The sequence below is a fragment of the Ranitomeya imitator genome, chromosome 9, assembly GCF_032444005.1.
Source record: "Ranitomeya imitator isolate aRanImi1 chromosome 9, aRanImi1.pri, whole genome shotgun sequence".
Classification (NCBI taxonomy): domain Eukaryota; kingdom Metazoa; phylum Chordata; class Amphibia; order Anura; family Dendrobatidae; genus Ranitomeya; species Ranitomeya imitator.
The window spans coordinates 149,871,525-149,886,034 of NC_091290.1; the positions used below are offsets into that span (position 1 = coordinate 149,871,525).

Below are 14,510 nucleotides of genomic sequence, written 5' to 3' on the forward strand. Positions count from 1 at the left end.
GGATTATGGGTTTGCAGCCATGGCAACCCCAACACGACCACATCATGCAGATTATGTAGCACCAGAAAGCGAATAACTTCCTGATGTGCAGGAGCCATGCACATGGTCAGCTGGGTCCAGTACTGAGGTTTATTCTTGGCCAAAGGTGTAGCACCAATTCCTCTCAACGGAATAGGACACCGCAAAGGCTCCAAGAAAAACCCACAATGTTTAGCATAATCCAAATCCATCAGATTCAGGGCAGCGCCTGAATCCACAAACGCCATGACAGAATACGATGACAAAGAGCATATCAAGGTAATGGACAGAAGGAATTTGGATTGTACAGTACCAATGACGGCAGACCTATCGAACCGCTTAGTGCGCTTAGGACAATCAGAAATAGCATGAGTGGAATCACCACAGTAGAAACACAGACCATTCAGACGTCTGTGTTCTTGCCGTTCAACTCTGGTCATAGTCCTATCGCACTGCATAGGCTCAGGTTTAATCTTAGACAATACCGCCAAATGGTGCACAGATTTACGCTCGCGCAAGCGTCGACCGATCTGAATGGCCAAAGACATAGACTCATTCAAACCAGCAGGCATAGGAAAACCCACCATGACATCCTTAAGAGCCTCAGAGAGACCCTTTCTGAACAAAGCTGCCAGCGCAGATTCATTCCACAGAGTGAGTACTGACCACTTCCTAAATTTCTGACAATATACTTCTATATCATCCTGACCCTGGCACAAAGCCAGCAAATTTTTCTCAGCCTGATCCACTGAATTAGGCTCATCCGAGCGCTAGGAAAAACGCATCGACATTACTCAATGCAGGGTCTCCTGGCGCAAGAGAAAATGCCCAGTCTTGAGGGTCGCCGCGCAAAAAAGAAATAATAATCAAAACCTGTTGAATAGGATTACCAGAAGAATGAGGTTTCAAGGCCAGAAATAGCTTACAATTATTTTTGAAATTAAGAAACTTAGTTCTATCACCAAAAAACAAATCAGGAATAGGAATTCTTGGTTCTAACATAGATTTCTGATCAATAGTATCTTGAATCCTTTGTACATGTGTAACGAGATTATCCATTGAAGAGCACAGACCCTGAATATCCATGTCCACACCTGTGTCCTGAAACACCCAAATGTCTAGGGGAAAAAAAAGACTGAACACAGAGCTGAGAAAAAAAAATGATGTCAGAACTTCTTTTTTCCCTCTATTGAGAATCATTAGGATGGCTCCTTGTACTGTTATGCAGGCAATCCAGTGACACAGTGTGCCAGCAATCAGAGCACATACAGTGATCTGACAATAACCCAAAAACAATAGAACGAGCTCTGAGACGTGGAATCTCTGTAGACCGCAATACCTGAACCTAACCTAAACACAACTAAAGGCAGCTGTGGATTGCGCCTGACACTACCTATGCAACTCGGCACAGCCTGAGGAGCTGACTAGCCTGAAGATAGAAAAACAAGCCTGACTTGCCTCAGAGAAATACCCCAAAGCAAAAGGCAGCCCCCCACATATAATGACTGTTAGCAAGATGAAAAGACAAACGCAGGGATGAAACAGATTCAGCAAAGCGAGGCCCGATATTCTAGATAGAGCGAGGATAGCAAAGAGAACTTTGCAGTCTACAAAAACCCTAAAGCAAAAAACCACGCAAAGGGGGCAAAAAGACCCACCGTGCCGAACTAACGGCACGGCGGTACACCCTTTGCGTCTCAGAGCTACCAGCAAAACGAAATGACAAGCTGGACAGAAAAAGTAGCAACAAAAGCAAAAAGCACTTATCTAAGCAGAGCAGCAGGCCACAAGAAAGATCCAAAAGCTCAGATCCAACACTGGAACATTGACAAGGAGCAAGGAAGTCAGAATCAGGTGGAGTTAAATAACAAAGCAGCCAACGAGCTCACCAGAACACCTGAGGGAGGAAGCTCAGAAGCTGCAGTACCACTTGTGACCACAGGAGTGAATTCAGCCACAGAATTCACAACAGGCTGAGCTGTCAATCAAAAGCTTGACAGCTCAGCACACCCCTGCACTAGCTTGGACGACTGAGCTGTCACTCACTGAGCGGAGGATGAGTGAATTTGATTGGGTCCCTGCTTATTCGGCAAGCTATAGCGCTTACCGAATAAGCGAATCCAGCTTTTTGGATCGCTCCAGCTGATCAGCTGCTCGGCTCTGCAGCTGCATGTGTAGTGGGTGTGTGTCAGTCACGACACATGCATGGAGAGCCCAACAAACAGGCTTTCCGTGCATGTGTCCTGCAGCTGCGGAGCCAAACAGCTGATCAGCCGGAACGATCCAGGAACCCGTGTTCCCTCTGCAGCTTATTCAGTAAGCGCTATAGCTTGCCGAATAAGCAGGGACCTGATCAAATTCTCTCCTCTCTAATTGTGACCACATGAAAGCAGCCCAGCCATATAACAAGACTCCAGTATCATAAATGATACTTGGTGAGTATCAACACTGTTACAGATTTTGCACTAGGCACAGGAGCCTTCGATTTTACCTTTTCCTTTGAGCTTTTAGCAAAAAAATTATTACATTTTTTGATTTACAGCATAGGAATGACCCCTGATTCATAAAGACTGGCATTTAAATACTAGTCTTGATGAAAGCTCCATTGGCGCTAGTGTCATTTCTGTCATAATCTGTAGTGAAAATATTAGGAATTTGTTGCCCCCCACCCAACCCTGTTAAGCTCTGACCACTTCTAAATAGTTACTGGAACTGTTACAAATTCACATATTATTTGTACTAGAGCAAGTTGCGCACAGATCCATTTCTAACACTTTGAAGCTTGATGTCACTACACAGCTGTCGGGTGACCCAGAACCAGGGGCTCCTTCCCTGTCCCTAACACTAGGGGGTGCCCTAGTTTGCCCTACTCCTCGGGATACTTCTGATGGTGAAGATGCCGGCGCCTCCACCCTTGCCTTATCTCCTCAGTTAGCCCTCCTTCTGTTCTCTTCCTCCACCCAGGGAAGAGGGGCGCTACTGTGCACTGTAGTACATTAACCCAACAAACAAAGCAACACAAACAAGGGTTAACAGAAAACTCCAGGCACAAAAAATATTCACTCACATATAACAAAGGAATGCCCCGGGGCGTGGAGGTAGGGGAATAAACCAAAATAGAGAAGGATAGGGAGTTATCACGCATACAAACCAAACAACAGTCACAGATAACTCTTCCAACTCTCCTTCTCATATGTGCTCCTCTCCCACTGTTAGCTGTTGTGAATTCTGTGGTCGGGCTCCCTCCTGTGGTCATGAATGGTACTTCGGCTGGTTCTGTCCATGGACTTCCTCTGGTGGGTGTTTCTGAGTTTCCTTCCACAGGTGACGAGGTTAATTCGTTAGCTGGCTGCTCTATTTAACTCCACTTAGATCTTTGCTCCATGCCACCTGTCAATGTTCCAGTATTGGTCTAGTTCACTCCTGGATCGTTCTTGTGACCTGTCTTCCCATCAGAAGCTAAGTTCCAGCTTGTATTTCTTTGGTTTGTTATTTTTCTGTCCAGCTTGCTATTTAATTTGTTGTCTTGCTTGCTGGAAGCTCTGGGACGCAGAGGGAGCGCCTCCGCACCGTGAGTCGGTGCGGAGGGTCTTTTTTGCGCCCTCTACGTGGTCTTTTTGTAGGTTTTTGTGCTGACCGCAAAGTAACCTTTCCTATCCTCGGTCTGTTCAGTAAGTCGGGCCTCACTTTGCTAAATCTATTTCATCTCTGTGTTTGTATTTTCTTCTTTACTCACAGTCATTATATGTGAGGGGCTGCCTTTTCCTTTGGGGAATTTCTCTGAGGCAAGGTAGGCTTTATTTTTCTATCTTCAGAGCTAGCTAGTTTCTTAGGCTGTGCCGAGTTGCATAGGGATCGTTAGGCGCAATCCACGGCTATTTCTAATGTGTTTGATAGGTTTAGGGATTGCGGTCAGCAGAGTTCCCACGTCCCAGAGCTCGTCCTTTATTATCAGTAACTACCAGGTCATTCCGTGTGCTCTTAACCACCAGGTCCATTATTGTCCTGACCACCAGGTCATAACAGTTAGCCATGCAGCAAATGCTAGCTCTGACAAGGATTTGTAACAGAGTCCAGATTATAAAGAGGAAAGGTGTGGCTAACCAAGCTCAGCTGTGAGCACAGTGATTACCAACATGGCCGATTAACCCCTGTTCTGCCAGAAGGAATAAACACATTTAAAAGGAAGGAGAAGTGCTTCTTCTCAGCGCCGGAGTAGGAGCAATCAGACGCTGCGGTCTTCTGGCTCCACACTGTTGTCGTAACCCTGTGACACCTGATTTATGGCAAAGCTGTTTGGTTATTGGGCCCATAGTGCTTTGGTAGCATGTAACATATAAAGTAAGGGTGGACTTATGGCTCTGTCACTAGATTGGTGCAAGCCAAATTTTTGGCATCTTGGTAAGGTACAGGTCAGTATATAGGGGTCTGTACCAAGCTAAATATTACAGAAAAATAAAACTCCATATAACACAGACTTCTACCGTTCTGAGTCTAATTGATGGAAACACACATAGTGCTGTTTTATTTGGGACATCACACTTCAGGGCTAAAAACTTTACTCAGTAATAGCTACATCAATATATTAGTAAGAGACGAGGACTTGGATCAGATGTGTTGTTTTTTCTGTTCTATAAACGTAAGGTGGGGGAGATGCGGTGATGTTCGCTCATATTGTTGTCTTGAGAGGCAATAAATAGTCATCTGTGGTCACTGAATAGATGGGTGCGGTATATTAAACACTAAACGTTATGATTGCACATCTATTACATGGGCCAATAACACATTAATACCTTCTGTCACAAATTCCAACACCATGATATTCCATTATTGACATTGGCTTTCTGATTTATAAAATGGATTGGCTTCTTTCTGATGCACGTTGAAGGAAACAGGCGAGATGTGGTAATACTGAAGATTTAGTAATATTCCAGCAGTCTCCCCAAAGTAAGAGACAGTTGGCACCACCATCGGCCGCATGTTCTGCCAGGAACCTTTCATCACCTTGTCCCGGCAGGGGCCAAGATAGTTTTCTGACAACCTGTCCGTTCTATGTAATATGGACCCAGCGGGATGTCCCCCTCTGACCATCCTCCCCAGCTTTCCCAGACACGAACATTTCACCGTTTTCCTTGGATCCACTCTTAAATAAATATTCTTAACCTATGCCCTGCCAGCAGGGTTTTTGTTAGGAATTTTGCGCCACTCAAGAGAACATTAATTGCACATTAACATGTGTCAGATGCCAAACAGAAAGCATCGTGTAATTTCTGGCCGATTTTTTGTAGCCTGTGCAATAATACAATTGCTTTCTGCTCTGGATTCTTTTTTGTGTTGCCTAAGACTGACCTGACTTGATGCTTCGATTTGGGTTATTTGCAGCCATATTCGGCATTAAGAATTTAGCGTTTTCTAGATTTCAAGAGAAATTGACAAAAAGTGACACCCAAATATACTAGTGAGGCGGGAAAGGTGGGCAGCGCAGATGATTCCTTTTGTGTTTCCATTCTGGTGCACGGTATGAAGACTTTGGGGCTGAATTTGGCGCTTTTGTTTCAGGTTCTTTGCACCAGCATAAGAAATGTTCTCCAGTCTCGGACTGTGGTGTAACTTAAGATGAATTTGTTGGCCTCTCTTGACTATGTCCCATTTTTATTAAGGCGCACACCCTTTTCGGTGTAAAGTCCCCAAAAGATACACAATGTTTGCATAACTACACGTTGCACTAAAATTTTGCGGCATTTCAAATAGTTTTACAGCTGAATTCCGTAAAAGCAAACCTGATGGATCAGCCCCTTGGTTCCACACTTAGCCATGACTTTATGGAATAAAATTAAGCAATAAACGAAAAAAAAAGTTTCATTTTGTTTTCTGTGAATGAAGACAGAATTAGCAGAATAGCAATCGGTGATGTCATAGTGTAGCGGAATGACAGCCGGGATGAGATCGGACGCATTAGACTATGGGAACAATATGTATCTTCTTAGCAATAGTTACGGAAATTGTATTGAATCATGGAAGCCTCTAGTAGTTAATGATCATTGCAGACTCATCAATCCCGGAACCGCTGAGTAGACAGGTGGTTGTAGTTTACAGTTCTGTAATAAGGACAATCTCATCCCTGCTACGTCTCAAGCTCATCGATCCCATATGTCGCGTAATATGAGAGACAACGCGTTGCACAGCTGGATCTAGATCCATTCATCGTATGCAGAATCGCGAACGTTCCTAAAAACACGAAGCGTTACATCCCTCCCTCCACATTGAAATGACATCAATTAATATGAATAGGCCACGTTGTGAAATCCCATCACCTGGACAATATAACACTGATCCGCTGCTGTAATTATTACTATTATTAATAGAATGTTGTGATCTCCTCAGGTCGGTTCTGTCTGAAGCCATCCAGCATTTTTGTGCAGTTTTTATATAAGAATTTTCAATTCTGCTCTGTGATTTTATAATAATAACGGCTTAGGAAAAAGAACTATCTGAAATAAAACAAATGTGGAAGTATTATATTTGCAACGAGATTCCTGACGTTTGTGCACGATCCTTATTAACATATCATCTGCAGGAGAAGCTTATGTCAGTACTTAGAGCGAAAATATGAGGAACCGCTCACACCGAGCAATGCAAAAAGTACAAGAACCTGCATGTTATTCTCCCCAGACGCGGGAGACATTGTAGCAGTGGGGAATCCATACATGACCATTCAAACATTTCCTAGGACGTCGTCTATGTATCTCGTACAGATAAATCCAGTTGGACCTCACTGAATATGTACATTGTTTCTAAGCCTCCCTGAAGGACGGAGTAGTTTGGCAGGAGGTCCAGATTCAAGAGTAGAAAATGTGCAAATTGTCCCAAAGCCGAACCTCGCGGTAATATGTATGGCCCCACAATATATCGTTCAGTAAGCTGATACAGGAGTAATATTACCAGCTAAACCTCACACTATTCTCATAGCAGGAGGAATGACGTTCGTATTACATATTAGGAGTCTCAGATATCGGAGCTTATTACGCGCTTTTCTGATTGTGCTGAAATCAGATGAATCTACAGATGGTGAAGGGCAGCTGGGAGGAAACGAGTATCCCGCTGACATAAGATGATATGTGTGTGATGGTCTGTAGTTTGACCATTTACTGCGGAGTGACTTCTGTAGAGGTAGGTTAGTTCTTGAAGAAAGTGATGGAGGCAATGTGCCAATAGGAGAGCGTTGGAGAACGTCGATGATGTTACTCTATGTATGTCCAATCTGGAGCGACTCTTTAATTTCTGCAGACATGTGGACAGAATTATGTCCAGAGCTAAACTCCTCAGTGGTTGCTTGCTGGAGAACATCAGGTTCCCCGCAGCTTTGAGGCTTCAGTCAGCAGAGCACAGATCGGGAACAAGTGGCTTTAGGTCTGCTGACAGTTTGGGGAAAATCTATTGGTAATGTTATTATCTCCTGCAGCTTCTCATTGAATATTGCGCTGTATTTATTTCGACTCCAGCAATAATGCCAAGAGGAGCGCAGCCCATGGCCTCACATTGAGCGATCCGCAAGGTCAGGAAACCTGCATCCAGTAATCACAGGTGTATTAAGTGATCCACTTTGCTTTTAAGCCTGACAGTAATGTAGTTGCATAATTTCCTTTGCCAATCATTGCAGTTATGTCGCCTGTACCGCAGTTGTTTTTTTTTTTTGCAAATTAAATTAATAATGATGAATTGAATTTATTTTGGGGTTCAGGAATTTACCAGCAACTATCTACTCAATATATATAGTGCATTGAGTCCTTAAGTGACCATTACACTTAAATGTGTTTTATATGACGTGCTTGTGGCAAAAAATACACAAAATATGAAAAGTAGAAGCCGCCAAGCTGTGTGTAAATTAATAGACCTACGGGGTGTAACTCTGCCAATATTGTGTAAGAGGAACGTTTATATCTGCACCTGTGCTCCTCTCACTTTTTCTTCTGTTTTGGGGAATAATATGGGAAGTCTAAGCTGAGGTTCCCCGCTCCGCAGGGAGTCCGTCTGTGAATCTATGTTCAGCTGCACTTGTCAGATTACAGGTCGCCTATAACCTTCTAATACGCTCTTTTTGTTTCCCAAAGAGACTCGCTCCTTCCCAGTCCTTACAGTGATATATCCAGAATGATTTCATAGTAAATAACCATTAAAACTGATCAGATCAGAGGGAAACGTAACAAAAAAAAGGTGAAATGCTGTTGGCGATTACAAATACATTGTCCTTTCCAGATATTCCGTAGTGATGTCCTCATTGGAGCAGGTGGTGGATTTCTGCTGAAGACTGGCCAGGATGCGGATCTTATATATATACTAGATGGTGGCCCGATTCTAATGCATCAAGTATTCTAGAATATGCATGTCCACGTAGTATATTGCACAGTCACGTAGTATATTGCCCAGCCACGTCTATTGCCCAGCGACGTAGTATATTGCCCAGTCACGTATTGCCCAGCCACATAGTATATAGCACAGCCCACGTAATACGGTATATTGCCCAGTCACGTAGTATCTTGTCCAGCCACATAGTATATAGCAGAGCCACGTAGTATATTACCCAGTCACGTAGTATATTGCCCAGTCACGTAGTATATTGCCCAGCCACGTAGTATATTGCACAGTCACGTAGTATATTGCCCAGCCACGTCTATTGCCCAGCGACGTAGTATATTGCCCAGTCACGTATTGCCCAGCCACATAGTATATAGCACAGCCCACGTAATACGGTATATTGCCCAGTCACGTAGTATCTTGTCCAGCCACATAGTATATAGCAGAGCCACGTAGTATATTACCCAGTCACGTAGTATATTGCCCAGTCACGTAGTATATTGCCCAGTCACTTAGTATATTGCCCAGCACAGAGCCACGTAGTGTAGAGACATATACTCACCTATAGCCCGTTGAAGTCCTGCTATACTCACCATCTGCCGCCTTTCTCGCTCCTCGCCATGCTCCCGGGACCGCTCCATTGCAAGCGGCAGCTTCCGGTCCCAGGGCTGGTGTGAGCAGGACCTATGATGACGTCGCGGTCACATGATCGTGACGTCACGGCAGGTCCTTGTCAGACACCAGCCCTGGGACGGGACCGGAAGCTGCCGCTTGCAATGGAGCGGTCCCGGGAGCATGGCGAGGAGCGAGAAAGGCGGCGGAGGGTGAGTATAGCAGGTTTTTTTTTAATTATTTTTAACATGACATATTTTTACTATTGATGCTGCATAGGCAGCATCAATAGTAAATAGTTGGGGACACACAGGGTTAATAGCAGCGGTAACGGAGTGCGTTACACCGCTGGCCGTTACCGCTGCCATTAACCCTGTGTGAGCGGTGAGTGCAGGGGAGTAGGGGAGGGACTAATCGGACTGTGCCCGTCACTGATTGGTCGCAGCAGCCATGACAGGCAGCTGCCAAGACCAATCAGCGAAGGAATAACCGTGACAGAAGGACAGACAGACAGACGGAAGTGACCCTTAGATAATTTTGTATATAGATTATTATGTATATAGATAGATAGGCTTTACAAGCATGATCTACAGAGACTCGCTTCTTATTCAGGGCCATAATACTGGGGTGCAGGACTGAGACTGGGGGGCACAATGTGAAATCCTGGCTTTACCCCATAGGTTACCTTCTCCCAATTTGTATTTGGCAGAAGAAACCCTTGGAGAATATAATCCTTCATTATTTTACCTAGCAGATTGATTAACGAGTGATTCTATTAATATTTTTGGAAATTAGTATTCTATAATATATTCTGCAAATTATCCAAAGTGAACCCAAAGTAGAAACCAAATGGTCATATTAACTCCCGATAATAAAGCCCGTTAGGACCCTGCATCCGATCATAACTCCCGATAATAAAGCCTGTTAGGACCCTGCATCCGATCATAACTCCCGATAATAAAGCTTGTTAGGACCCGGCATCCGATCATAACTCCCGATAATAAAGCCTGTTAGGACCCTGCATCCGATCATAATTCCCGATAATAAAGCCTGTTAGGACCCTGCATCCGATCATAACTCCCGATAATAAAGCCTGTTAGGACCCTGCATCCGATCATAACTCCCGATAATAAAGCCTGTTAGGACCCTGCATCCGATCATAATTCCCGATAATAAAGCCTGTTAGGACCCTGCATCCGATCATAACTCCCGATAATAAAGCCTGTTAGGACCCTGCATCCGATCATAACTCCCGATAATAAAGCCTGTTAGGACCCTGCATCCGATCATAATTCCCGATAATAAAGCCTGTTAGGACCCTGCATCTGATCATAACTCTCGATAATAAAGTCTGTTAGGACCCTGCATCCGATCATAACTCCCGATAATAAAGTCTGTTAGGACCCTGCATCTGATCATAACTCTCGATAATAAAGTCTGTTAGGACCCTGCATCCGATCATAACTCCCGATAATAAAGTCTGTTAGGACCCTGCATCTGATCATAACTCTCGATAATAAAGTCTGTTAGGACCCTGCATCCGATCATAACTCCCGATAATAAAGTCTGTTAGGACCCTGCATCCGATCATAACTCCCGATAATAAAGCCTGTTAGGACCCTGCATCCGATCATAACTCCCGATAATAAAGCCTGTTAGGACCCTGCATCCGATCATAACTCCCGATAATAAAGCCTGTTAGGACCCTGCATCCGATCATAACTCCCGATAATAAAGTCTGTTAGGACCCTGCATCCGATCATAACTCCCGATAATAAAGCCTGTTAGGACCCTGCATCCGATCATAACTCTCGATAATAAAGCCTGTTAGGACCCTGCATCCGATCATAACTCCCGATAATAAAGTCTGTTAGGACCCTGCATCCGATCATAATTCCCGATAATAAAGTCTGTTAGGACCCTGCATCCGATCATAACTCTCGATAATAAAGTCTGTTAGGACCCTGCATCTGATCATAACTCTCGATAATAAAGTCTGTTAGGACCCTGCATCCGATCATAATTCCCGATAATAAAGCCTGTTAGGACCCTGCATCTGATCATAACTCTCGATAATAAAGTCTGTTAGGACCCTGCATCCGATCATAATTCCCGATAATAAAGTCTGTTAGGACCCTGCATCTGATCATAACTCTCGATAATAAAGTCTGTTAGGACCCTGCATCCGATCATAATTCCCGATAATAAAGTCTGTTAGGACCCTGCATCTGATCATAACTCTCGATAATAAAGCCTGTTAGGACCCTGCATCCGATCATAACTCCCGATAATAAAGCCCGTTAGGACCCTGCATCCGATCATAACTCCCGATAATAAAGCCCGTTAGGACCCTGCATCCGATCATAACTCCCGATAATAAAGTCTGTTAGGACCCTGCATCCGATCATAACTCCCGATAATAAAGTCTGTTAGGACCCTGCATCCGATCATAACTCCCGATAATAAAGCCTGTTAGGACCCTGCATCCGATCATAACTCCCGATAATAAAGCCTGTTAGGACCCTGCATCCGATCATAACTCCCGATAATAAAGCCCGTTAGGACCCTGCATCCGATCATAACTCCCGATAATAAAGCCTGTTAGGACCCTGCATCCGATCATAACTCCCGATAATAAAGCCTGTTAGGACCCTGCATCTGATCATAACTCCCGATAATAAAGCCTGTTAGGACCCTGCATCCGATCATAACTCCCGATAATAAAGCCTGTTAGGACCCTGCATCCGATCATAACTCCCGATAATAAAGCTTGTTAGGACCCTGCATCCGATCATAACTCCCGATAATAAAGCCTGTTAGGACCCTGCATCCGATCATAACTCCCGATAATAAAGCCTGTTAGGACCCTGCATCCGATCATAACTCTCGATAATAAAGCCCGTTAGGACCCTGCATCCGATCATAACTCCCGATAATAAAGCCTGTTAGGACCCTGCATCCGATCATAACTCCCGATAATAAAGCCTGTTAGGACCCTGCATCTGATCATAACTCTCGATAATAAAGTCTGTTAGGACCCTGCATCCGATCATAACTCCCGATAATAAAGCCCGTTAGGACCCTGCATCCGATCATAACTCCCGATAATAAAGCCTGTTAGGACCCTGCATCCGATCATAACTCCCGATAATAAAGCCCGTTAGGACCCTGCATCCGATCATAACTCCCGATAATAAAGTCTGTTAGGACCCTGTATCCGATCATAACTCCCGATAATAAAGCCCGTTAGGACCCTGCATCCGATCATAACTCCCGATAATAAAGTCTGTTAGGACCCTGCATCCGATCATAACTCCCGATAATAAAGTCTGTTAGGACCCTGCATCCGATCATAACTCCCGATAATAAAGCCCGTTAGGACCCTGCATCCGATCATAACTCCCGATAATAAAGCCTGTTAGGACCCTGCATCCGATCATAACTCCCGATAATAAAGCCCGTTAGGACCCTGCATCCGATCAGTGCTCTCTCTGCAGGCCGCCCATATAGTCTGCGTGGAATTGTTCCAGAGCCGTCACATACATTTCTGAGAACAACTTATCTAACTTCGGAATAGTTTGAGAACTTTTATTTTATACAAGAGATTCTAAACGTTGCCAAGTTCCTTTCCTCCCACATTAGTTGTTCTGGTCTCTCTGGAAACTGTCGGCCAATAGCCGTCCTAGGTGACTACATGTAGAGATCTGCAGCTTTGGGGTTTTTTGTTTTTTTTTCTTTGTTTCTTTTTTTTTTGACAGATGCTGTCACCCTGACGTTAAGCTTCTTCATTTCACGACGTTACAAGCTGTCAGTCTGTTTCTAATTCCAGGGCCATTTGGATTACTAAAAAGAGAGACTTTTGGGATCTACATGATTCTGATGTGGATACTGGGCTGCAGGTGGACGTATTAAGGACTTTGTCAGTGTTTCTCATTATCCATTTCTAAGGACATTATATAATGTGGATATTCGTGATTCGGGAGTCTCGATAGAGTGTCGAATACCGAGGACAACAGCTGATAGATTCGCTCCATGAAAGGCAGAAAAGGAAGCGATCACAACTCTCACAGATGTTTTCTAGTAAAGATGGATGATGTTTTATCATCCTGCTAATATTGGGATCTGAGTGATCCTGATGCTGTCATCCGATTGGCTCAGGTATTTCCTGAGCTCTGAACACATGGCCGGAGTTTGACAGTAGAAGAGCTCGCGCGGATCGCTCTCTAGCTCCCGGCCGCCACCTCATTCAGTTTCTGACTTTCCCTGGTATGTCAGTGCATCCTAGTGACTATATATAGTGTACGGTATCACCATTCATTCCTGGGCACAAACCATTCACACCACCTTTGTTTAATCCATATTAGCACCATATTCCAGGCAGATTTCCCAGCTTTAATTAACATTGCTCCATAGCAAAACTCCCATGTCACCTCCAATCACAAAGTTGTCAAGACCCAAACCAGAACTGAGCACTGCAACAATGGTCTTCAGTACATAGGACAGGCCTCTCCCCAAAACCAGACCTCTTCACTTATAGGAGGCGTCCCTTTGTTTCCTATGACAGTTTGCTGATTTTCACGGCGATTTCTGAATGCTATTAGCGTACACTGTATACTCTAGGGTTAACCCTAACCCTAAGGCACATGCTCTCACCCAAGTAAGCAACAGGTTAAACCCGGCAGAAAGCTCATTTTGTCATAATGACGACAGATAAATGCAGCTATCAATTAGTAATAATGCAGAGTGATAAGCGGCCACAGCAGCACCTTTCCAGGTAATGCTCCATACACAGCGACAGCTGCAGCGGCACAGCTGCACGACTTATACACCAAGGCTGCAGCCCTGCTCTAGTCACACAGTGCAAAATGCAGGACATGTCCATTTGGGCTGTGCACTTACCCTGCAGGTGACAGTCTCATGCATGGCTATAGGTCCTCCCTATAGGAATGACTGTGGACATTCCTCCCAGCCTGCGAGTTACATTCTCATCCTGAGACTCTGTGTGCTGAGCTGCATCATTATGTCTGAAACCTTCTTTCTCAGCTGAAGTCTCAAGTTCCAGCCTGGGATTCCCTTCTCCACCCCCTTTGCAGATATTTAACCCTGATCCCGCTGAACGTTCGCTCTATGGAGAGTCCTTGCGTATCCAGTTATGAGGATCTTATCACTAATCTCCATTTCGATTGCTATAGTTAATTTGCCAAAACTTAGGGTTTGGCAAAAAACTGACAGTAGATTAGCATACAGCTAGTCAAAGTCCATTGCACTGATACATTGCTTCACAATGACTGGGAAGACGTGCGGTGGTTTATTTATCTGCCCATTACCTCAGTAGCAAGGATATTCAGGGTGTCACACTGTGACTGTCCTGGTGTGACACGACCCGGCGGGTGGTTGGTCACAAAACGGTGAAACACACAAGGGTACAACGGGGACACTTTAACAACGGTGGGCCCTGTCGGTAGGGAACGGGGAATGGGCACCTACTGCACTCACCTGAGGCTGTGCCCTGATCTTGCTACCGT

At 44.6% G+C, this 14,510-nt stretch overlaps 1 protein-coding gene across 7 annotated transcripts in view; it reads right to left on the bottom strand.

Annotated features, from left to right (window-relative positions):
- The window catches only part of ZNF469 (zinc finger protein 469), a 463,146-nt gene extending 449,130 nt beyond the window's left edge, over nt 1-14,016 (bottom strand). For all 7 annotated transcript variants that reach the window (XR_011315266.1, XR_011315263.1, XR_011315267.1 and 4 more), the window contains exon 1: nt 13,885-14,016. The gene's annotated coding sequence lies outside the window, so the exon portion shown is untranslated. The remainder of the gene's footprint in view (nt 1-13,884) is intronic.
- Nucleotides 14,017-14,510: the final 494 nt, after the last annotated feature.